Source organism: Panthera leo, chromosome A2 (genome assembly GCF_018350215.1).
Source record: "Panthera leo isolate Ple1 chromosome A2, P.leo_Ple1_pat1.1, whole genome shotgun sequence".
Classification (NCBI taxonomy): Eukaryota; Metazoa; Chordata; class Mammalia; order Carnivora; family Felidae; genus Panthera; species Panthera leo.
The window spans coordinates 123080120-123107154 of NC_056680.1; the positions used below are offsets into that span (position 1 = coordinate 123080120).

At 38.0% G+C, this 27035-nt stretch overlaps 1 protein-coding gene across 5 annotated transcripts in view; it reads left to right on the plus strand.

Moving 5' to 3' along the window:
* Positions 1 to 27035, plus strand: part of BBS9 (Bardet-Biedl syndrome 9) — a 434296-nt gene that overhangs the window by 372654 nt on the left and 34607 nt on the right. The gene's annotated exons all lie outside the window — the stretch shown is intronic.

Here is a 27035-nt window from a genome sequence, read left to right on the forward strand (position 1 = left end):
TAGAATGGTATGTCTTTTTTCTTCCCTCTGTTTTTAAATATATGAGCCATTTTGTTTTGCTTCTAACCAATAAAAAGTGGATTAGCGAATAAAACTATTTTTAAGGAAAAGTTTTACTAAATGTGGTCTCGCGATACCATATTTCATAAATGTAAATAGCATAATACAAGCACTTAATGTAATCCAGATGAGTCCTATCCCTTCTGGTGTTTGCTTGGATTGTGGTCATCAGAATAAAGGGGAAGAGACAAAGAAAAAGACTGGGATCAGGAGATGTGAACAGGCTCCAGAGTCATGGCACCTATAAGCCAAGGTAGAGAGAGACACAGCTTGCCCCACCAGGAGCAAAGTGATGGCCGTGGTCATCCAGGTCAGCTCTTCCCATGGTCAGAGGGGCTAAGCAATCAATGGTGGTGTACTTGTGTCCCTCATAGGCAGCAGCTCCCATGTCCTGCTTCCCTCATGGTGTCTGTCTTTATGGCAACAACAAAGGACTTCAAGTATATAAATGAATTAAATGCAGTAGCTGTAGTATCTATTTCCTTCTAAAGCAAGCGCCCTAGTATCAGAGAGAAGTGGTGTGGTTTTCTCTTCTTCCTTCTTTCAAGTATTATGTGCTCCTTCCCACCCCCATGCTGATGCCCTTCCTCTTGCTTCCTTTTTCCCTCAATCAGCATTCCTAGAAGTAAAAAGGAACGCAAACGAAAACCTAAAAAGATAAACATAGAGACAACATAGCCTAATCTAATAAGCACAGACTCTGGAGGCAGACAGACCAGTGTTTGGGTCCTGCCTTTATCCTTTACTACTTATATGACCCTGGATATGTTAGTTAACTTTCCAGAGTCTTAGTTTCTTCCTTGGAAAGGGGTGTAATAATGCCTCCCTTGTCACCGGGGCCTTAGATGTTTGTCAAGTGCCTAGCACGATGCCTGGAATAGAGACACGCTCAAAAAATAAAGCTATAATTATTACCATTGTAATATTTAATTATTACCTGTTTTTTTAAGTTTTATTTATTTAAGTAATTTCTACACCCAACATGGGGCTCAAACTCACAACCTGAACATCAGGAGTTGCATGCTCCAATGGAGCCAGCCAGGTGCCCCTTAATTATTACCATTGTGATATATGTGTAATTCAGCCTGTAAATTTGGGGGTGGGAAAATAGCTCATTTGGGGTCATGGGTTTCTATATTCTATGATTTGAAATATTTGAAAAAAAATTTTAATGTTTATTTTATTTTTGAGAGAGAGACAGACAGAGCATGAGCAGGGGAGAGGCAGAGAGAGAGGGAGACACAGAATCTAAAGCAGGCTCCGGGCTCTGAGCTGTCAGCACAGAGCCCCGCGCAGGGCTCAAACCCACCAACCATGAGATCATGACCTGAGCCAAAGTCAGATGCTTAACCGATGAGCCACCCAGATGCCCCTGATTTGAAATATTTTTTACCTTACTTACGCATGGACAGAACCTAACTTTTATTCCAAAAGAATATTTTTAATATGACATTTCAGAATAGAAATGTCTTTCCATCTAGAAACAGTTCTAATACAGTTTATCTTAATCTAGGCCCTCTCCATCTTGCCCTTGTTAACATCATCCTAACTAGTCCTTTGGCCTCTACTCATCTGTCTTCTGTCCACTATTATAGATTTATTTTCATAAGAAATAAATATTTAGGTTTAATGAAATAGTAAATGAAAAACATTTACTATGATCAGCACTCAGTACATGGCTTTCTCTCCTTCCTTGCTGATTGGAAAAACAAAGGAGGCTTGAGGGAGAGGGACAAATATGTGAAAGAGAAAACTGAAGAAAGAGATGGGATCAGCCCCCGATTGGCTGGCACATCTATAGAAGCCTCAGCAGCCCTGCCTTCTGTTCCCCACCTTCCTGTCTCCCTGTCTGAGCCTCTTTAGAAACAGCCATTAGGACGCCAGTGACAATGCTGTTAGCAAAGACCTGCACTCCTGGAGAGAACACATGCTCCCTTAGTCACATTTGTTGATTATGGAACTTTAGTCATTTGTTTGAATAACTAGGTGTAGAAACAGCTTGAGAGCTGTGTCCATATAAGCCCTTGATGCAAAATTTTTGAATGTGTGGAGGGAAGGGGCAGAGGAAAGGAGGAGGAGAAGGGAGGGGGGAGAAATGAAGAAACGCAGGAAGATGGAGAATGTATTTGTTCACAAAGCAGGCTCCTGTAAGCCAGGTCTATGCCTCTCATGCCTAGTCTAGCCAAGTTCAGTCCACTGGGGAGGGTTTGGCTTTCTGCTGTGCTGTACTGTCATTGTCTTCATTGCTTCTGCTTACCCATGACCCAGTTCTTTACTCTGGTTGAGTGACTCTCTATCCCCACTGGCTTTGATCCAGTCATGATAGTGAGTTTTGAAAAATTGTTAAATCAGTGTTCTTCGTTATTAACATGCTCCATTATTACCTATAATACCTTTCCTCCCTAGAACTCAAATTTTTCACACACTTCTTTCTGTCCTTAGCACATTTCTCAGGTGGAAAAAACATGTAGGATTATTGCTTCTTATAAACAGAAAATGAAGTTAGGAAAAGCTAAATATCTGATCAGAGTTACATGGTGACCAGAAGGATTAAGTCTAGAATCTAATCTAGCCTACTGTGCTTCCCTCTAGACTACACAGACCATAATGGTACAAATACATTTCTAGCCCAAGCTTTCTCCTGTGTAAGCTGTTCTTGATCTGCCCTTCTTTTCACTTAAATTAGTCCAGCACTGTTGGGGGGTGGGGGGGAAGAGGGCAGAAATAGTTTCACACAGTGTCTTTTCTTTGCTTTGAAGAATATGTTAAAGATTTGTCTTCGCTTGTGGTTTATTTTTATCATCTCCATAGGTGATATGATACCATTATCACAGAGATAATAAGAAATACTGTGTTATTTTCTGCTTCAAGCCAGTAATTATGCAATTTACAGTGTTAGTTTAGTTAATAATAATTGGTTTCAGAATACACGAAGGTAAAGTGGCATATTAGAAAGGAGTGAGTTTCTGAACACACAAGCGCGGGACCATTTTTCACAGACCTGATCTTTTTTTTAAAAGCTGGGCAGGAGTGCTTGCTTCGGCAGCACATATACTAAAAGCTGGGCAGGAACTCAGAAATCATCTGGTTCACCTCCCTCACTTAACAGCTGAGGTAACCGAGGCCTAGGAAGATGAAGCGACTTAGTGGTTGGTATTAAAAGGCAGGAGTGTGTGTAATTTTACCATGTTCCTTATTAAATTGCAGATGGATAAACATCTCAGAATAAAAAACCCTTGGTCTTTTCTAGCCTCATGACTTTATGAGCCCGGCACCTTGGATGTGCCCTTTCTTTGCTCCAGTAAAGGCCATGATGACAACATCCTCCCTGGCATCCAGAGTTTGAAAATCTTTCCCACTGGGAATTACCTTGTGGACTTTTTGCCTCACATTTCTTCTGTTTGCCTTTATCAACCTTCAGATTCTCCATCAAGATTTAGCCTATCCCTTTCTGGGTAAATGATTTTTTAAAAATTATTATTATTTTTAAAATTTTTATTGTAGAACCATCAAACTTCCATGCCTCCTGCCTATAGCTCTGGTATTCACATTTTTTTCTGATGGGGAATATTGCACTTCCATTAAATGTCTTCTTTCTAATCTCAGTTGTGTGCATCCCCTTAGAGAAAGAGTCACAGAGGACCAGGGCAGTGTTTTTAAAAAATCTGAATGTGAATGCCTGTAAGTGGCCTAGCTGGCTTCTTATACTTGTTTGTTATCTGCTTGTCCCTGCAGGTGCTTGAAGCTGAGAGATTTGCCTTAGATTGCCAGAGGCTTCCTTTTATGACCTCACTGTCTAGTTTGACATTTCAGGGGCTCTAGTTATAGCTAAGACTTGACTCCCTTAAGCACATTTATGCAGAACTTAATGCACATGTGGGTGGGCCTAACTTATGGTATTTGCAGGCAAATCATTTTAACCTCATGAATGCTGGAGCTTTGTATCATTTCTGTATGGGTTTTTAACCTTCATGTGTCTAGGTGATGCTTTGCCCCCCAAGAGGTGGAATGAGTTACTGATGACCCATCAGCTGGAAGCTTGGAGAGCAAATGGTGTGGGCCCCACAGCAGGTCAGGTAGAGTAAGCTGGGCAAGAAAAAAGGCTTAAGGGCCATCCAGCCTGGTCAAGTGCCTCAGGGGAATATTCTCTTAACGTGATCAAATGAGTCAGACATTGCAATGGGCCATAGCTTCAGCTGTATTTGGTTTGGCACTTTCGGATTCCTGGACCTCAAGGAAGCTGATTTGGGGTAGGGGGAGAAAACAGTTTTATAAATAAGATGAGCCTTTTCTCAGGTATGGGTCAGAAAACATACTTTGAAATGTGGTATGGACCACCACAAAATTGGTCTCTTGTATGTCTTTACTCTGTTAAGTGGGTAGAAGAAAACGGAGAATAAAAATTTGAATAAGGTATCTATTCTATCCTTTGGGGAAATATATTTAAAACTCCCACTTTTTAGTATTTTAAACTTGAGTTAATGACCTTTTTGCCTTAAGGGTTTGATGTTATTTCAAGGCTTTTTCCAAATGACCCATTTCAGTAGTATTTTAAGTTAACTTTCTGAGGTCTCACTTTAATGCTTGGTAAGACATTTGGTGTTTACTTTCATATTGTCAGTGTGATCTAGCTGTTGGTTTTACACTTTATTTGAACTTTTATAAGTTTGAAGTTTTTCATTTAAGAAATTTAGACAAATTCAATATAGGAAAGGCTTCTGGAAAAGTCACTAAATGGCTTCTGAATCTATTTGTTCGTTTTTTGTTTTTTTTTTTTATTAAAAGGAGTGAGTTCCAAAATGGTAGAATACAGTTGACCCTTGAACAACACAGGTTTGAACTGCATAGGTCTATGTTAACATGGAATTTTATATATATACATATATATACATATATATATATATATGTACATATATATATATATATATATATATATATATATATATGTACAGTGCTGGTAATGTATTTTCTCTTCCTTATGATTTTTTTAAGGCTTGTTTTCATTTATTTTGAGAGAGATAGTGGGCAGGGGAAGGGCAGAGAGAGAGGGAGACAGAATCCCAAGCAGACTCCGTACCCTCAGCACAGAGCCCAATGCATGGCTTGAACTCAAAAACTGTGAGATCATGACCTGACCCCAAATCAAGAGTTGGACACTTAATGGACTACACCATCCAGGCGCCCCTCCTTATGGTTTTCTTAATAACATTTTCTTTTCCCCAGCTCAGTTTATTATAAGAATACAGTGTATAATCTATACAGCATACAAAATGTGTGCTAGTCAGCTGTTTATGTTTTTGATAAGGCTTCCAGTCAACCATAGGCTGTTAGTAAGTGTTTGGGGAGTCAAGAGTTATGTGTGGATTTTCAGCTGCACAGGGTTCAACCCTCCCAGCCCCTGCATCGATCAAGGGTCAACTGTGCAACTATGAAGTGGACTTTGTCTTCAAGAGTACATGAGCTAGCTTGGCCCTTTATCAGTTAAGTTGTATAATACAGGAAAAGTTTCTTAGCTTGTTAGCTTCTTGATTTTTTCAACTATAAATAGGAATAATAATGGTACTTTACCAGAGTTTTTAGCCAAATTAAATATGGCAATACTTGAAAGATGCTTAGTAAGTGCCTGACACAGCAAATTCTCACTAAATGTGAACTTCTATTAATAATAATTATGAATACTGATGTAAAATCTAAAAGGCACTTGTGAGGACAGAAGAATTCTAGAGTTAGAAGAGAAAAATGTGAGACCAGATAGGAAATTTTAAAAAAGAAGAGTGTAAAATTTGCCTTTTTTGAATATTTGTTATAAAGTAACAGTAAATGGCAGTGTTGCGGTTATAACATGAGAGCTTGATACACCAAATAGAACATTCAAAATTGATTAAAGTATGAAAGGTTTGAGACTAATTGGTATCAGAAAAAGACTACCTGAAACTGGAACCAATATTTTACTCTTTTTATTGGGGAAAATAAACAAGGTTTAATTGAAAAATAAGTAAAATTGAAATTTACAGTAAGTTTATTTGTATTTGTATTTTATTTGTCTTTATCATGTATTTGCCAAAACTTATGTTCATGCCTACAATTATGTGCTAATTCTTAAAAACAGCAATGAAAGAATTTTGTTGGGTTTTTCTTTTTGCTTGTTTGTGGCATGTTGGTAGACACGTTTGACCTTAGGATCACCTTTACAAAGAGGGTTTGTTTGTTTGTGAGCAGCAGAGGGAGAGGGAGAGAGAGAATCTTTTTTATTTTTTTTAATTTTTTTTATTTTCAAATATCCATTTTCCTTTTTTTTTTTTTTCTTTTGAAATTTATTGTCAAATTGGTTTCCATACAGGGAGAGAGAGAATCTTAAGCAGGCTCCACACCCACTATGTGGTTCCATGATGAGGGGCTCCATCTCACAACCATGAGACCATGATCTGAGCTGAAATCAGGAGTCGAATGCTCCAACTGACAGAGCCACCCAGGAGCCCCAAAGAGGCTTCCTTTTTAGGAAAAAATATCCCAAAGCATCATCCATTTCCTGGGGGGATGGGGGTTGGGGAGGGGTCTTTCTTAATTGCTTGATATGCAAATCACTTTCTCCAGAAACATCTATCCTGTCATCTTCTGGTCAATTTTCTTCTCTTGATTAACTGGAATGATTGCCAGATTTTCACTGGTCGCTGCCTTGTGTCTCTAATTACATTTTAGCTGTTTTAAATCTTGCATTATTTGCAAGAGTTACAATTTCCCTCTGCAGCCTATTCATGCTGATTTTGCAATAATTTCCAACAGTTGGTGAGAGATGAACCCATGTAAAAGGTGATAGCAGGCGGGATTCATCTAGTGTTAAATGTGGAAAGATATTTGAGGAGAGACTAATTTTATAAGTGGTCTCTTAGTTTTTGACTGAATATCTTTGTGTTATACTTTTGCTTTTCTGTGACTACTTGGGATCATTAGAACTTCTATAAGGAATAGAATTCACCTCCCTGTCTGCCAATTAAATATATAAGAATTTAGAATGTACTAATCTGAACTCAGACCTCATGTGCTAATATGGCATTTCAAAGTGGTGGAGAGAGGGCAAGATGAATTTAAAAATGGTGCTGGGACCTGGCCAACCATTTGGAGAAAAAAAATAGATTGCTTAGTCTATACCATGTGCTATAATACATTTCAGATAGTTAAGAGGTTTAAATGTAAAAAAATGAAATCATAAAACACAGAAGGAAATAAAGGCAGATACCTAGATATGCAGGCAGGATAGGTCTTTCTAAGTAAGTCAGCAAAGGCAGAAAACGAAAGATTGAGCTTCAGCTATATACTTCTCAAAATGTGGTTCAGAAACATATAAACCAAGGTATGTATTAATAGTAATTACTTTGGGTGGTGGAGTTACAGGTACTAAGTATCATTCTCCTCTTTCTTTTCCATATATTGTATACATTTTCCTACAAAATATATATATAACTCATAAGAAGGGACCATGATAGAAAGCAACTGGATAATTGTATCAGAAATGGTGGTAAAGAAAAAACAAGGACTGACTTCATAAATTGGGAAAATTAATGTGTTTTTTTTATTCCCCAAAGGAAATAAGTTGTTCAAAGGCAATGACCATATATTTATGCGGTTATTTGTATTTCTGGTATGAGAAATGAACCCAAGTCCCAGCACTTCTTATATAAATGTATGCAGCTAGTTCATGGACTCTGTCTCCATCCTATCTCCTTTCCTGCAACTCCTCTCTGAAAGTAAGCCAAATTATGCCTATTCTTGATCTCTGAGTAATATTTTCACTCTTTCATGAGTGACTTCATAGTTGCTAAATCTGGTGAACACTTTGCCTATAACTCATTTGGCTACTCTGTACCCTTTTACACTGAGACCATTTTGTCGTAACATTTTCGTTCCTTGGCTTTTCTTTCACCATTGGAAACTGTCCCTGTCCCCTTAAGGCCTGTATTTTCCAGTCTGCTTTGTGGCTTCCTGTTGCTTTTTCTGGCTCTTGACTATTGGTGTTCTGTCTTCATGCTCTCCTGGACAGTCTTATCCAACTACTCCTTGGATTCTATGATTTCTACGTTTGGACCTTTCTGTCTGGCCTCTCTTCTAGGATTCACATGTCTCCATCAATACCCCACAGGCCTCTCCACCTGCACATGGCTGAACTCACTTGAACTCCCCTCCTTCTGCATGTCTCATCTCAGTAGATGATGTTACTCAATGTCTAGGCCAGGGGCCTCAAAACAGCTTTGACTCTGTTGCCTTTACTGCCCATGTTCAGTCAGTCACCAAAACGTGATGGTGGCACATCCTAAATATATCTCCTTTTACTGTCCACACTGCATTACCTTACTTAATGTCCCTGTGTCCTATTTAGGATCTTAAAATGACCTACCAGTAGTCTTCTTGTACTAACATTCCTTCATTCTTTTTAGTACTACCATAAAAAGCAAACATATTGTGATTATTCATAGCAGCATGATAGCCCAAAAATGGAAGCAATCCAAATATTTATCAGTTGATAAATAGATAAAAAATATGGCATATCCATATAGTGGAATAGTCTTCAGCAATATAAAGAACTACAACATGAATGAACCTTGAAAACATTATGCTAAGTGAAAGAAACCCAGTTCAAAAGACTGCATATTATATACTATATGATTCCAATCATATAAAATGTCCAAAACTGGTAAATTCATAGAGGCAGAAAGCATACTAGCAGCTCTGTGGATGTTCTAAAAACCGCTGAATATATATTTTAAAAATGTGAATTATATACGTGAATTATATTGTCATAAAATTGTTAAAAGTAACTCATATCTTTAATACACAGATAAAACATGTTTTGTAGAAATTTAGGGGATAATAAGATTAAAAATCACTAATAATCCAACCACCCTGAAATAGATATAAACTCTGCTATATATAAATTTATGTATGTGTATATACATAGATGTATTCTATGTGTGTGTCTGTGTATACATATCCTTCCAGTCTTTTTTCTTTGCATATATGTATTTTGTTTATAAAATTGGGTCATACTACACCTATTGCTTTATAACCTACTCAAAACTTTCATTGTATCATTATTGCATTATTAAATACATTATTTTAATACCTACATAATTAATCAGTTCCCTTTTGTCAAGTATATAATTTTTGATTTTAGGATGATAAATAATTATATGTAAATATTTTTGTAGCTAAATCTGTGTGCATCTCTAATGAATTTATAGTTTTCCATGAATATGAGTTTCTTTGCAAAAATAAGGATCTGGGTATGTTACCTACCTCCTTGAAAATATTCTACAGCACTCTTTTACCTATCACATTAAGTCAAAAGTCATAAGCCTGAAATACAGCATTCTTTATGAAATAGACCAACATTATCCTCCTAGCTGTTATCTCCTGCACTTTTATCCTCAAAATCCTTTACTGATACTGCATCAAATACACTATGCTTTGCAGGCTTGTAGTTTTTCTTGTCTTAGAGAGTCTGTCTTTGGATGGTGGTAAAATTACCACTAACTTCTGAAGACCCAGCTGAAATGATGTTCTACAGAGCATTCCCTAGTCTTCCTGGCACTTCTGTTTTCTATGCTCCTTGGTCTCTGGGCATATGGCTACTATAGTGCTTATGATATGGTACCATGGTTTAATATTTTTACTTCATCCCTCACTCCTGTATTAGTTTGTTGAGGCCGCCATAACAAAACACCATGGGCTGGGTGGCCTCAACAACAGAAATGTATTTTCTCATAGTTCTGGAGATTGCAAGTCCAAGATCAAGGTGCTGGCAGGTTTGGTTTCTCCTGACTTCTTTCTCTTTGGCTTGTAGATGGCCACCTTTTATCTGTGTCCTCACATGACCTTTTTCTCTGTATGTGTAAATTCTTGGTGCCTCTTGCTCCTCTTGTAAGCACACCAGTCCTTTTGGATAAGGGCCCCACCCTTATGACCTCATTCAACTTTAATTACTTCTTTAAAGGCCCAATCTTCAAATACAGCCATATGGGCGGTTAGTGCTTCAATCTGTGAATTCTGGGGAGGTCACAGTTCAGTCCATAACATTCCCCGATAGGAGGGAAACATGCACGGAAGGCTCAGTATGTTATTCTTCTTTGTGACCTCAGCACCCCACTTATGCCTGGCACATTTATACTTATATAGTTGACGTCCACTATATATTTTTTAAACTTCTTATTTCGAAATAATATAAAATACCTATAATATTTTGAATAGTGGACTCATAGGAAGATGTAGAAATACTGCCTAGAATTCCATGTTCCCTTCATTCAGCTTTCCCTAATAGTGACATTTTACAGAACTGTAGTACAGTATCAAAAACAGAAAATTGACATTGGTTTACTTTACATTTTTAGAATGAATCAGTGGAGCTTTTTATAAAGCGGATAAGTCTTGAAGTAGGTATAAGTTGTGGACTTTTAAAAAGGGTGGTGGCAGATATTATATATAGAGAGTTAGTGAGGCAAGAAGATGTGGGTCTGTAAGTAAACTGGTGAGTTTCAGATTAGAAATTCAGTTGGGTAGATCAGTAAACACTAATTAATATAAGAACTTGAAAAGCTAGATAAAAGAGATCACACATAATGCAGATGGTAATGGGAGCTATTATAGGTTCATAAGCTGTATGAAGTACTAATATGACAGTGGTGTGCAGGATAGGGGAAGTATGACAAACACAGAAGGATACAGATAGTATATCACAGTTTTTAGTTGCCATTGATAGAAATGATTAAGTTGGCAAGTGCATTTTCTTATGGATAATGTGCTTCATTTCAAATATGCTTGAGATGCATCCTTGAAGGGATGTGTGTCAACAGCTGGATGTGAGGAATTCTAGCTTCAGGGAAAGATGGAGGCCTGCAAAGTAGATTTCAGTATCCTGAGCTTAGAGTTCATCATTAAAGCTTTGCAATTGGATGAAACCAAGGGTGTGCACAGGGAGGGAAACACTGGATTTGGGATTTAGCTGCAGAATCACAAATCTGGAAAAAGAAGCCGTTCTGTGGGGAGGAGTGAATTTTAAGCAATTCCAGAAGTGATGCCAATACTCTCAAGAATAGAAGAAGCTCAAGCAAAGATTCTTCCATAATTGGAAGGTACAAGACAGAAGAAGAAGTTTGTATTTCTTTTCTTGTCCTTCTGTTCAAAAACTATGTTCAGAGGTGTCTGAAGGTCAGGAGGTGGTGGCAAGATGAGAGTGCTAAAATGCAACATTCTTGTTAAATGGGAAACTTTGAAGAGGCAGAGGAATAATCTAGAATACAGGTAGACTGAATAGAGTTAGTATTTGAGAAGAAATAAGAACCTAGATATAACTTGGGAATATGTGGAGATTTAAAAAAAAGAAAAGTTTAATAAAGCCCAGATGCTGAGTAAAGTTTTATAATGTTCTGTGAGAGAGCAGGAAGGGGTGAATGATGAGACAGTGAGTTAAAATGATTTGCAAGAGCCAGTCTGGGAAGGAGAAGTCAGCCATTTAGTAATTATGCAGATACTTGTTTGGAGCCATAATTTTTTCACTTGAAATATTGAGATAACACCTCCTTGTTTTGAAACATCAAAACCTTTCAAAATCGTTTTGAACATCAAACTGTATTGTATAAGGAAAGAAAACATTCAGTTTTTAGTAGGATGCTCCTTCTTATCCATTGTAATAGGGAGTCCATAATGGGATGAATGGAAATTTAGCGCAAGAATATTTGAATCCAGGATTAGAGTTGTATTTGACAGGAGAAGCAATTAAGAGTAACTATAGGGGAAGGTCTACCATCAAAGACCTAACAGAATAACATTCTCCCTGTGTGTACTTAGCAAATACTTGTTGATAGACAAGCTGGCTGGTAACTAATTACAATGTGATGACCAAAGCCGTGTTCTTGGAAGTAGGATTGTTAATACAAGAATAAAATACCAGGGGAGTTTGAGGAATTTCCTTCCTTGCAGATGTTTAAACTAATGTGGATACTCAACAGTCTAAAGATAATTTGGGAAAAACCCTGCCTGAAAGCAGGGGGATAAATTAAATAACTTTTAAAACATATCACTATACCTCTGTCTTTAGTCATGTCATATGGATAAATCTGTAAAATGCCTATTTGTACCCTCACCCAGTTGTAAATGTGAGCTGTCTTTTCTGATATGAAATATTACAATCGAAAGCCTAACTCTGTGTAATATGTGGCATCTTTAAAAATAACATAGATTGGCCAAAGGAAAGAGTATCTCAATACTCTAGAGCATCCCTCAGGAAGATATTTATCTCTGAGGCATGCATTATTAAAAAAAAAAACTTTTCTTACATATTCTATTCATATTTGGGGCTGTTTTGTCTTCAAATATAAGGATGCAAAATGGGCATTTATTCCAGCAGTTGCTAATATGAAGGGATTTCTACAGATTCACCACAAACCGGTAACAGTTTTTCCAGTTTTCTCCCCTCAACTTTTACCCCACCTCAGCTTTTGCTACCCCAGTGACTCTGTCTTCAGCAGTAAGGTGTACTGGTTCACCTCAAAATTATAACAAACATACTTCCTGTTTTCTTCCTTTCAATTTTTACTCTCAATACCCACTATCTGTCCAGGGAATTGCATTTTCAACAATAAGAAGAATACATTTCTTGGGGCGGCTGGATGGCTCAGTCAGTTAAGTGTCCAACTTTGGCTCAGGTCATGATCTCATGGTTCATGGGTTCGAGCCCAGCATCCAGCTCCGTGCTGACACCTCAGAGCCTGGAGCCTGTTTAGGATTCTGTGTCTTCTTCTCTCTCTGCCCCTCTCCTGCTTGCGCTCTGTCTCTCTTTCAAAAAAATAAATAAACATTAAAAAAAATTAGAAAACAAGAATATATTTCTCTCCTTTCAATGTAGATTGATGAATATTATTAAAGTTTTATTTATTTTTCATTTTCCTTTAGATTTTAGGGTGGCTGGGTAAAGTATTTCAAGTGCTTAAAAGCCAATTCACTCATCAGAGGCTTACATGAGACAGTCACTAAAAGTTATTTTATATCACATTATTTTCATTTAAAAGTGTTAAAACATATGCAGGATAGATTGGCCAGTCCATACAGTTTGGCCCATTCCTGTGTCTTAATCATTTTTAATTCTGGCCAACACACCTGCTCTAAAATAGGAACAGCTCTGCTGACACTGAGCAGCCATAGCAAGTAGAGAGGATGTTCTCCCACTTTGAGCTGTCACGCTGAATGAAGTCAGGTCCATGCTGCCAACCTTTTAGAGAATCCTTTTATACTAAACTTTGAAGAAACTCCATTTTTAATGTGTTTATTCAAGTAAATTGTTGGAATAGTCTGTCCCTTCTGATTTATGTGTAATTTGGGCATTTCTTAAACAATTATAAATTAAAATGAGAAACAATTCTCTTGTTTCTCATGGTTTTTAGAGCATATAAGTTTCTAATTCTAAAAAGTAAAGCACCTTTAGTTGTATTCCTCTGTATGATATGTCTAAACTTTATGTTTTTTAAAAAGTAGCTTTTAGTTGTTAAAATCTTTAATTTTTTAAATTTGGAAATAAATATTTTGGTTATTCAGAATTTTTGTATTTTTTTCAAGTCTGCTTTTAGGGCCATGGTCCAATGTCATGTGGAAAATGTTAGCAAAAAATAAAGTGATGTCACTCTCTAGCTTTCAGAAGCCATGATTTATGCTAATACCGATAGGATGGTTTTTATTTAGTACAGGTGTTTGCATGTTGGTTGCTCTGAGATACTTTTGGCATTTGTTACAAATAAACTTGGAAGTGACTGCAACCATAAAACAAGAAGCAAAAACATTGTTATGGCGAATAACATGGCAGGGGGTGCAAGGCTCCAGCTTACTGGCTGTCTAATTATGAGCAAGGGCAATGGCAACTATTAAGGGCTCAAGTATAGAAGCCTGGTGGGTTTCAGTGAAAAAATAAAGTTAACCTTGTCAAGGTGGACATTTATCAGTGTATGCGACTGTGTATTATACAAGTAAGTTACCTGGTATTACATGTTTTATATATTTTTAAGAGATAAAAAAATCTTTCAAAATTAGTAAAACACCAGACTGTGATAACTTACACATTTATAAACTCATGAATTATACACTTCATACTTCATTATTTCCATTGAAAAACACATCCTGTACCACACCATAATTGAGACTCCAACCATAAACCATTGTATCTGTATCTTTCTTCTGATTAAAGCCTGTTTCTCTTTTTCTTCATAAGTGAAATGGAGGGAGAGTATAGTTTATTATTTGGGAAAAATTCCTTATGTGACTAGTTAAAATAATTGTTTAGTTATATAATATTATAGTTAAGTTTATTACTATTAATGTTATTTGGGCACTATATTTTTCAAAGCTTTCTGATGCAAAAATGTATTTCCATTTTTAGAAAGGAATCCAAAGTAATTCTTGAGAAGTTTACCTAATAAATAAAATTCCTAGCTATCTGTAGTGATCATTAACACATTTTATATCATAAAAACAATTTTCATCACATTTTTATTTTGAGTTTATTCTTATTTTTGTGTTATACCATCAATCATTATTAGATGTCTACTCTCTATTGACATCCTCTTATAAGACTGACATCTCTGAGGGCAGAGACTGTCATTCATTTTCCTAGAATCCATCCCTAGAATCTAATATAATTGGAATGTAGAAGATGCCTAACATAATCTTGTGAAACTGATTTGAAATGAATCATTTTCCTGAACATTATATCATCTTTCCCAGTTTCCTCTCACTCAGTTCTCCTCCTTCCAACCCCCACCTTCCAGTGTACCCACTCCACGTCTGTCTGCCTTTCCACTAGCCCTTTTAGCTCTGCCTTGTAGAACTTTGTGGCTTTTCATCCTAGATCCCTGTCAGTCTCCAGTCCTGAGTAAATCTTTGACTTTTCTTGGATCTACTCTGGGGCTGGAAATTGTTGCTAAAGTTAATCATAAAACTGGCCCAGCTACTTTTGTTTCCTCTCACGCTGTGTGATTTCACCTGGGCCTTCCTCTGCTAACCAGAGTTCTGTTTACTTGGTTCTGATCTCATTCCCAACAGAAGTTAATCCTTGTGATTTTGCTCAAGCTCCAACCTCTTCTTCTCCCCCAAACTGTACAGAAGCCATCATTCCATGAAGATCAAGGTTGTCCAAAACAAAACTCTACTTCCCATTGGCTTATATTAAATGTTTATAATTGTATTCATCTTTTGTTTTTCTCTTCTTTCTCAGAAGACACATTTGGCCTTAGGATGAAACTCAGACTTATCACCTTGCCCTACAGAACTCTGCTTCCTCCTTCTTCCCATCCACTTCTCTGCCATCCATTTCCCCAGAATTCCCTTTGGCCCACAAGTCCCCCTTTCAGTTCTGCTCATCAAGATTTTTCCTGTCTCTGGCCTTTGCATATGCCCTTCCCTTTGCCTTGAATACTGTCCTTTTTCCACCTCCCAAAATTACCCCCTGCCACACATCTACATGTTCACCAGCTAATTTATCCTTAGGTCCCAAATTATAGATCTCTTTCCCATGAGAGGTCTTCTGTGACCCTTCTCATTCTTGCTCATGGCCTCTCAGATTTTTTCTTTATAGCATGAAGCACAGTTCATAATTATACCTTCGTTGTGGGTTTGTTTAATATTTCTCTCACTAAATTATAAGTTCCATGAGGAGAGGGACCGTGTCTGTGTTACTTTACCATATTCTCACCTCAGCGTCTGTCATGTCAGTGGGTATCTGAAAGGCAGCTGATGGATGAATTGTATCCTCTTCTGTTTTCCTGTTTCCTCAGGGATCTTGTACCTCATATTCATCTTAGTTGAGCTGTTTAACCTTTCTTTTCTGCTGCCACCTTCCCCTTTCTAAACTTTGCTCAGTTCTCCTCTGTTTCACTATATTAACTATCTTCTTTTCCTTCCTCTTTAGACTTGTAAACTCTACAAATTGTACTGTGGTTTCTTAAATATAAATTTGGAATGAAGCTAAATATCACCATCTGTAAACAATTCATCTTTTGGCCCAGAGACCAATATTAGGAGCATAATGGATACATGGAAGTTCTTAAAAGGGGGAAAGGAGTTTTATTCATGAAATAGGACTATTTTTTGTTCATTTAACAGACACTTTAAAAAATACTACCATGTTCCAGGCGCTATACTGGACATTGGAATATGTTGATTAAGAGCAGAGACAGCATTCCTACCCTCATGGGGCATATATTCTAGTGGAGAAGCTGGAGAGTAAACAATTGTGAAGCTAAAGAAGAGAGTTTTGAGTTGTATTATGTTCACTGAAACAAACAGGGAGTTGAGAGAGTTGGGGGTAAAGGCTACTGTAGACAAGGTTATTGGGAAAGGCTTCTGTGAGCAGAGGGTTGAGAAAATGAAGAACCAGGGACATAGTGCTCTAAGCTGGTGGAATAGAATTTAAAGGCCTGGATTTGCTGAGAGAGTGGAACTTAAACATTTACACACTCTCTCTCTCTCTTTCACACACATGCACACACACACACAAAGGTAAATATGTGAAGTGATGGGTATGTTAATTAACTCAATGGGGAAATCCTTTTGTAATATATGTGTATAGCAAATCATCACACTGCACATTTTAATTAAAATTTTATTTGTCAGTTATACCTTAATAAAACTGGAAATAGAAGAATTTAAAGGCCTGGAGTGAAGAAAGGACTTGGTGTATTCAAAAGACACATAGCCTCCCTGGCTTGATCTTAATGAGGAAGAGTGGCAGGGAGAGCCAAGTCATGTATTCCTTACATTCCACAGTAAGGAATTTAGATGTCATCCTGTGAGTAGTGGGAAGCCATCAAATGGTTTTTAAGGAGGGAAATTATGTGATCTGGTCTGTGTTTTTAAGAATTACTATGGCTACTGTTAGGGAATGATTTGGAAAACAGCTGGAGTGGAAATACCGGGAGAGCCAGAGAGACTATTGTAGAAATGTAGGCAATAGACAATGATGACTGGGGTTGTGGCCATAGAGATAGAACTAGAGAGCTCTAGGGCATATTTTAGAGGCCATAGAATACTTGGTGATGGATTACAAGTAAGCAGTGAGATGAGGGAGGAAGCAGAGAGGAGGATTGGAATGTTGGTTTTAGTAGCGAGGCGGACAGTAGTGGTATTGGTAAGATAGGGAAGTTGGAGGGAAGAACAGTGTGTGTGTGTGTGTGTGTGTGTGTGTGTGTGTGTGTGCGCGCGTGCGTGGATGTGGGCTAAGTGGGGGGTACAGAATAAAAGATCTGTTTGGATCTGTTCCACTCAGAAGGCCTTGTGGACACCGACTTGTGAATGTCAAGGTGTCTGGAACTCAGGGGATAAGCCAGGGCTGCAGAGAGACAGTCAGGAGACAGCAGCCTCTGTATTGTATTTGAAGCTGAATGGGCTAATTATGTGGAAAGAGAAAAGAGAAGGGGGGGGGGGGTGGCTCATCTAAACCTTGAGGCCTTCCAGCATCTAGAGGTCACGAAGAAGGGCAAGAACCAACGTCGGAAATTGAGGAGAAGCAGCCAAGGAATGAGTAACAGGAAAACTGTGAGAGAGTAGCCACGTGGAAGCCAAGAGAGGGGAGGGTTTCCAAGGTCAGCATTGTCACGTGCTGCTGAGATGGAGCGAGATGAGGGCAGAGGTGGGAGCTGACATACTTCTATTGAGCTCTTACAGATTTGGTAGCATTTCTTCTTTTATATATTTTATGTGTATGAATTATTCCTAATTGTTAAGGGAAATAAAGTTTTATTTGTCTTGCTAACCTATTTTTTTTTTAAAGAAATAGCAAATTTCAACACCTTATCTAACAAATCAGTTCTTTCTCCTCATCTTGTTATTTCTTCAGATGGACACAATATCAGTCATCTTCCTAATTAGAAAAATACCAGGCTTTTTGATTTAGGACCGAGCCCTTCATAATCTGACCTAGTTGTTCTTCTTTATCTTGAACCTTAGCTCAATTTCTTTACTTCCTTATGTTCCGGGTACTGTTGAAAGCAGTGGAAAGCTGATGGTGAGCAGGACAGACATGGTCTCTACCATCACGAAGCCTATATTGTCAATTAATTAAATAATCCTATAGATATTCAGTTGCAAAACAAGGTAAATACTATGAAAGCAAGAGATGATAGAGGCCCAGTCTTGGGAAGTAGCCATAGAGATCAGGAAGAGCAGATAGATATAAGAAATTTCTCAGGATTTCAGGATTTTTCAGGATTCAACAGAATCTGGTAATTGATTGAAGATCAGGGTTGAGTATAAAAGAGAGGTATTAGGGAGGGCCCCTGGATTGCTTGTTCCAGTTGGCCAGTGCGCCATTCATAGAAAAGGCGTCTTTGGAAGAGAACAAAGCTTGAGGGAGAACAATGATAAGTTTGGTTCTGTTTATGTTGAATTTGAGTGCTGATCTCACGTCTACTTTTCCTGCAGGAAGTCTTCTCTGAGTATTCTCCCCTTTGCTAATTAATCTAACTCCTGTAGAGTAAATAATGTTAGTAATGTCACGTGCTTAAAGCTAATATTTATAACTTTTAGTACTACCCACTGGCACTTCATATTACTGTCTAGTTCTCTAGTTGCTATATGGCATTCTAAGTTAAAACATAAAATCCATGTGGGTGCAAAATATGTGACCACTCTCTTTGTTTATACAACTGATAGCACTTGGCAGAGCATGATGTTATGTAGGAATACATATTTGGATTCCCAGTGTCACTAGGTGATTTTTCTTGAGACAGAATGTAATTTCTTATGGGTTAATTAATAATCTATAAAGATTCATTAGATAACAAGTGTCTTCCAGATCAATAGGAATTAGTAAGTTTGTTGACTAAAGTGAATTATATACTCGGACTTACATGCTCTCTATCTGGAACTACTTTCTAATTAAAGTTGTGAGCCCCCTATCCCTTACTGTATTGAATAGTATTTAACTGAACTTCAAGTAAAATTCAAATACAGTGAGCCCTCAAGAGTTTTACCATCATAAAATTTGCTTTCAGTGAGTTTTTTTCTTTAATATGTTATGAAACATCATCTAAATTTGTGTCTGTAACAGAATTTGATAGTGCTCTTCATACTTCAAATTGGCCTCAGAGATTTCAGCCTTGGAAAGTTAGGATTTTATTTTCCCAGCTGTTTAAATGTAATATATTTGAAGACAGAGGCACTGTCCTGTAAGTTTATAGCCTAAATAAATCTATTTTAAAGGTGTGCTGGTCCGAGGCCAGGTGGCATAATGGGATGACATATGAGCTATTCACATTTGAAGACCTGGCACTAAATTCATCTCAGGATGCCAGGAAAATGACTTTAGAGGTGTCAATTTGCTGGACTCCTTGGTGGGCATCTGAGAACATCACAGAACCTTTGTAAAGTCTAACATAATGTATCCTCTGTAAATTATATTGCCACGTTAGCCGCCTAAGGTACAAAAGGGCAATTTGAATGACTTCAGTAGGCATTCCAAAATCTTGTTTTCATAAGTAATGAGAAGTACAAGCCTGTCTAAAAGAAGACCAGCGTAATCTAAAGGTTGTACGTGAGTCTGGGAGTTGAAACTTAAGCTTTTCTGTTCCCCTAATGTTTATCTGGCTCATCAGTTATTTAGCAAATATTTACTTAAGCCCCCTTTTCTGAGCCTTTATCATTTTAGGCATGGATTTTATAACAAGACCAGTTACCTTTCCTCTCCCTGGCTTCAGATCTCCTACAAATGCCAATAATAATATTTCAAAGAAGTGTGATAAAAAAAAACTTAGTACTCCAAAAAAAAAAAAACAAAAAAAAAAACCCCGCAATAACCCTGTCTCAAAAACTTGTAAAATTATCTCTCAATAATCCCAAGGTGCTTAATTGGACTACTTATCTGAAGATCTTTTGCTTTTTTTCATTTGCATTTGCCAAGAATGTCTAGTAATTATGCACTCAGTTTCCATTTGAGTACCTTTTTGAATTACTTAAAAGGCCATCATCATTAATTCATATTTAATATCTGAATCTAAGGTTTCCTTATTGTAGTAACACACTGTGTGCTAGCCAGAAACATCACTTAATTTGAGAAAGCATACAATGCTCAAAGGTACCAGTCAGACTTTTATTTTTATTGTGAAAATATATTTCAGTAACTCTCAGACTTTAGTCTCTATTAACATGGCCTATTTATTTAGTTCCTCTCCTTTTGCATGTAGCATCAGTCTGCACAAAATGGTCTGGCTAATGATCTGTTTAGAGGAGATGCTAACCAGGAGAGGAGTGATGGTGGACCATGACAGTTGAGGAGGGGTGGTCCTTGGCAAAGTGTGTCCTCTTTCTCTATCCAAGATGGGGGTTCAGTCTGAAACAAGCTGCATATAGATTTGTGGCATTTCTAAGGAGTCAATCCAAGTTGGTAGTACTCCAAACTGCTTCTAGGATCTCTTCTTTTCACAGATCTTACAGTTGGCTGGAGGCATCTTCCATGAAGCACAAGATGCTGAAAGACAGGCAGATGGGTTTTTACTCAACTTCTCTGAACCTCAGTTTCTTTTTCTGTACCTCTAACTGTTAGGATCTCAGGATCCTTCCTAATGAGAGTCTGTGATGCAGTCCTCTACTCACAGTTGTCCCAAGTTCTAGGTTATGGCCTATGGCTCTGCTGATTACTTGGATAGAGTAATGAGCATGATGGCTCATGCAGTCAGTTCATAGAATGATGTGAGGAAAATTGGGGATAAATTGTACTTAATTAACTGAAGAGGTGATTTCAGGATAAAATAGACTTCAATTATTTTCTCCTAGAATTAAAAATTCATGTATTTTATAAATCTTTATTGAGTACCTACTATGTGCTTATTGCCATACTAGAGTCTGGGTATACAGGCTTGAACGAAATAGACAAAGAGTCTGCCAAGCATCCATCCTGGTGGGGAAGATAATACACAAACAATAAGAAAGATATTTACAAATTGTGTTTAGTAATATGAAGATAATAAGTACGGTAGTGTTAATAAAGGGTGACTGGCAGGGGGAGGAGATACTTAGGGAAGCCTTCCTGAGGAGGGGTCATCTGTGGTGAGACTGAAAACATAGGAGGGAGCCAAGTGTATGAAGGTGCATGTGGTGGTGTTGGGAGTAAGAACAGCGGGAACAGGAGACATCCAGAAAGTGGGAACAGGAAATGCAAAGGACTCAAAGGAAGTAGGAAAGAAGGTCGAAGTGATTGGGGAGAATGACCAGAGATTGGGTTGGTAAAGCAGGCAGGGGCCAGATCATAGAGGAGGACTTGTTCAAAGTTTAGGTTTTATTAGGAATGACAATGCTAGAAAAAGGACATTTTTTATAAACCTGTTATCTCTTAGAACAAATGGAAGGTGGCAGTCCTAACCTTGAATAGCCAAGCTGCATTCATAAACTGGAATAATTGTGAGAAGTCAGTAACATGTTGAAAAAACACTTTATTGTATTCAAAGACTTGAGGCCACTAAGTTCTTAGGCATTTATCACTTGAAAGTGAAGGAATAGAAAAGTTTAAAAGGCTGTAGCAATGACATTTGAGAAAATGAATAATTCAAAGTGAATGAAATCATGAATAATGAATTGTAAGAAAAGACTCCTCACTTGTGATTAGAGATTCATAATTTTCATTTTACAGCAAAATATAGTTGGCTGCCATGCATTCCTTACTTACTTCATCTAAGTACAATTAGGCCCAACACATTAGTGCCTTGATGTGCAGACTTATGACTGGCTTCTTGTGTCGAAACCATTAAATTTTAATGTATTCAGCTTAAGCATAAGTGGTCACAGATGATTCATAACCCTTCTCCCTGCTTTTGGTGAAAATGATCGTCAGCAAGAGAATTGTCCCCAATGGCCACACTTATCTTCGTAGTTGATTTCCTAAACATTTTTGTGTCTGTAGGAGACCAGGAATAAACATTGCATAGCTGATGGGTAAAGCACAATGATAATTGCTCTCAAACCGCAAGATATTTAATGATGATAAAGTAGAACTCTGTAACTCTTGACATTTTCTTTTTTAATTCCTGATGTCGGGAGGATATAAGTGGTATAAGCTGCTCTTTAAGAGTGGAGTTAGCCAACTATGATTTTTTTTTCTTTAAGCAATAAATGCCAAGAGTTGCCCACAGTTTTATGACCTCATCATTTAGCTATCAGGCGTAGAGGCAGGATGAGCGAGCAGGCTTGCCTGACTGAGGCTTCAGACAGCAGCTTAACCCAATAAAAATAGGACCGTGGCTTGGGTGTATGACTCTTACCAGCCTGGTAATTATTTGAATGTTCACCTGACCCAACCACCATCCAGGTACTGAGAAATCTCAGCTCACTATGCTGCTGAGTTTACTTATCTTGTGCAACCTGTGTAGACATATGTGATCCAATCATCTCTCTCTAGAGTTTGAAATCCTGGTTGCCTTCACGATAAACTCACAGTTATCTGCCATGGCTCATGAGTCCCTTCATGATCTGGCTTTTGTGTCTCTAGCCCCTTCTCTTGTGCTTGCCGCTAGCAATGTTTCCAGCTACGATTCTGATCTACTTGCAGCTCCCAGAAGGAAGCAGGTTCTCTCCTGTCCTCAGGTCTCCCTTGTCCCCAGACATGTAGCTCTTCCGCCTAGGATTCCCATCTTGCCTACTCAGCCAGCTGACTTCTGTCATCTTTTGCAGTATTTGCAGATTTTTTTCTGAGACCATTCTTGCCTCTCTGTGCACTTCTAGTACCCCTCTCTGACTAGGTCATGGCTTCATCCTCGTTTGCATTGCTCCTTGCATTGCTTGCATTGCTCTTATTGCACTGTATATGGGATTGCATTGTATTAGAGAGATCCATATTTCCTAGCCCAACCCAGCTGTGGGCTCCTTGAGGACAAAGGTTTTGTTTGTGCTTTTGGTACCCCCTCACTGTTAGCACACAGTCTGCACACAGTAGGCTCTGTGCTGGATGGATTGGTGTATGCAATATGTCTCTTTTCTGGCCCTGAAATGATACAGGACAGCTGGCTGCTCTCCAAACCAGTCTGGGTATCATACTGGATTATCCTTGGTAATAACAAGATAAGCAAACTTCAGTCTCTGCATCACATTACAAACAATTTGCTTCCCTTTCTAAATGAAGACATTTTTACAGTCCTTTTACTTAATGAAGGAGCATGGTCCAAAGTTGCTGTACCCTGTGAAATCCTCAGGAGACTCATGAACTACTAGGAGATTACCCACACCTGGGTGCAGGCTTTTGCTCAGGTGCTCTGAGAACCACTCTGATCAAAGCAAGGTCCAAAGAAGAGCATTGCTGCTTGCTTCCCATCCCTGGCCATTGTCACTTCAGTGGACGGATGCACCCCTGCACAGCCTGTCTCATTACATAAACACAGTAGTGTTTTAGGGCTAGAGGGTAAATCTAAAAGTCTCCATTCTATTACTCCAGGCCATTCTGTATGTAAAATGACCTGGGAAAGATAGATGTTTATTCTTAAACATCTCCAGGGATAGAGGCTTCCACAGCCTTCTCAATTATGTCTTCCATTATCTCACTAGCCTTCTCATCAGGAAGGTTTTTTCCCCTAATGTCTAACTTCAATCCCTCCTGTTGCAATTTAAATTCATTTCCTTTTGTCTTGGCTTCAGTGGGAACAAAAGAACAAATAACTCAGCAGCACCCACCTACCCTATTTGTAATAGGAGATGCCTGACTTCCTCCAGACAGCCTTCTCTTTCTAGTGTTAAATGGACCCAGTTGTCCCATTTTCTCCTTTTGCCATTTCTTGGAAGCTCTTCCTTTTAAAAAACTTGCATTGCTCTTATTGCAGCAGATATCATGGACCATGCATTTCAGTTCTGTCACTTTAATCCTGCAGTCATCTTTTCAACCTGTCAATCTGTATAGCCTTAGTAAGCCACTTAACACACTGAAAAAGAATCGATGACTACTATTATAAAGTGCTTTCGAGTTCTGGAATTCTCTCTCTCCAAGTGATCTATTACTGTTATCCAGTACCTTCCCTGCCCTCATTTCCATGCTTAAGGATGAAATTTTTTTCCTGTGTATTTCTCGTTTCTTCATACATAAGTGTCATGCAACCACAGCTGTAGTGTTTTTGGGTGGTAGGTCTACTCACTACTGTGCCAGGTAGCTCAGGGTATGGAGGAAGAAGGAAAGGGGACAGTTTTGTCTTTTCCTCTTACCTTTCCCAGATCCTAGAGACACAGTAGTCACTAGAGTTGGCAGAAGCTAGAAATTCCCAGCTCATGGACCACTGATCTTTTTGGAAAACTGAGATAAGGACTTGGGAATAATATGAAAAGGAAAATGAGCAGGAAAGTAAAAATACAACTGTGTTCACCACCTTAAAAATAGGAACTTCTCCCTAAAAATTTCTAGAAAGGAGATAATGTTAGATGTGAATGAGGATTCAGTTGAATTAAACAGTAAGAGAGAAAAGGAAGCAGAGCAGGAAGAAAACACAGATGTGATCAAGTATGAAGAAGAAAAAAAATGTTTTAATTTATGATCCTCAGGAAAATGTCATGGTAGGATTCCTTAGCAAAATTAAAAAATAAACAACATTAAATTCCAATAAAGAACAGTGACTCAAATTTATAATATAAATATGACAAGATTTTCTGTTGATGGCTACATAACCTATGCTATTAATTTAGTAACTCCTCATAGACATGTTAACAGCAACTGCCTATACTTTGTGAGAAGATAGGTGTTATTAATTTGATACCTTAATAATTCTACATAGTCTGATTCTTCGGGACTCATCTTTGACTGTAAATGGAGTTGCCATTGAAATTAGAATAACTTCAAAGTAATTTCAAATTCAAAATAGAAATATAAGTAGCATTTTGTTTTCTTCCATGCTTAAAGATTTTATTAATAATACTCTGTCTTCTGTTACAGCAGTGCCACATGAGGCATTTCAAGGAATATGTAATTGGCCCTTAAATTTATCCTTGGAAATCAAAAGAAGAAATTGATGTGCATGGCTAGTGGACTTAATATTAAGTCTCTGGAGTATGCAATAGAGGATAACAAACATTAGTAGGCACTTTTGGAGGATTCTGTAGGGAGGGATTTCTTGAAAAATGTGTATGTCTGTTACCTAGGGCTATTTAAAATCAACGATAACTACTCCAAAGGAAATGAAACATGTATTTCTTTTGCTTCTATGAAAAGGTACCATTTGACTAAAGTTTCAATCTACAGACAGGGCAGAAGCTAATTGGCTTCCACTAAATCAAGTACATGCCCCATTGTATGACACAGCCCTTAATCCTGAACTAAACTGGAAATGTCTAAGGTACAAAAACTTAAAAAGCCTAATATCTTAGAAACTTAGTGATAGGAACCATAGAAATGAGAAAGGAGATATTTTTAATATTTTTTGTACAACCCAAAATATGCCCATGTTGGTGACATATTGCTGGTACAATGGAGAGCATGAGTAAACTGTAATTATTATTATGGAGTGGATTTTTTTACTTACCTGGCTTAGACCTAGACACAATGGTCTTAGGAGTGGGTCCTAGGATCCTAAGCCATGGGTCTTAGGAGTGTAAATCAGAAATAGTGTTGAGGGGCGCCTGGGTGGCTCGGTTGGTTGAGCGTCCGACTTCAGCTCAGGTCATTATCTCGCGGCTGGTGGGTTCAAGCCCCGCGTCGGGCTCTGTGCTGGCAGCTTGGAGCCTGGAGCCTGCTTCGAATTCTGTGTCTCCCTCTCTCTCTGCTCCTGCCCGCCTCATGCTCTGTCTCTCTCTCCTTCAAAAATAGATAAAAACATTAAAAAAAAAAAAAAAGAAATAGTGTCGAAATGGTACTCTAGTTGTGTTCTCTCATCTCCAATATCAAAATGGCAAGTTCAGATCAATAATTAAATAAATAATTTGCAGGATAATATGTAGGTTTTTGCCTAGATTTAGGCTCCCAGATTTTATTTTATTTTTTTTTTATTTTTTTATTTTTTTAAATTTTTTTTAACGTTTATTTATTTTTGAGACAGAGAGAGACAGACCATGAACAGGGGAGGGGCAGAGAGAGAGGGAGACACAGAATCTGAAACAGGCTCCAGGCTCTGAGCTGTCAGCACAGAGCCTGACGCGGGGCTCGAACTCACGAACCGTGAGATCATGACCTGAGCTGAAGTCGGACGCTTAACCGACCAAGCCACCCAGGCGCCCCGGCTCCCAGATTTTAAAACATCTGTACATTTCACTTCAACTTTAAACCAAGACCAAGACCATTGGAACCTGAGATGTAAAAATGGGCTTGTTGTAGGATCAGTAAGAATAGTTTCATTTTAATTCATTGTCACGCTATGACTATCAACCTTTTAAAAGACTACTTTTAGAAGCGTTTATAATCCCCACAAACACAGGAGGTAAAGTCTATGCAGAAAAAATATTCATTCCATTTGAGCCACTTCTGACATCATTCTGATCTGAATTCAAGACATTGATTAGAAAATTGAATTTTAATAACTTTTTTTTTTTACTGCGCATTTTACAACTACCCCCTATCTTAGAAAAGAGACAATGTGGTGTTTTGGGCTCCAAAGAAATGCTGTGTATTTTTGGCTTCTTATCTGGCACTTTAAAAGCAACTTTTTATTTTAGTCTAGTGTAAAATTGATTCTCATGTGAGTAACTCAATCCTCTCTCTATGCCTATTGAGTTGCTCGTACGGGTCAGTTTAGCTGCAGTGCATACTGTAAATGATGGTGAAGGGAAGGAATGTCTGAGTAGGAGTGCAATATAATATCTGTGCCAATCTCCATTCGGTGCTAAAGCATGAGATGAGTCACGGGATGCAAAGCGAGAGCTTCTTTGCACAGTGTTTACAGTGGGCCTTATTGCATGATTGGAGTATTTGAGAAGGAAGCTAGGTTAAAACTTAAGGTCTCAGTATGTTGCTGCCAATAAGACCAAGTACTTACTGGAACTTACGCTTT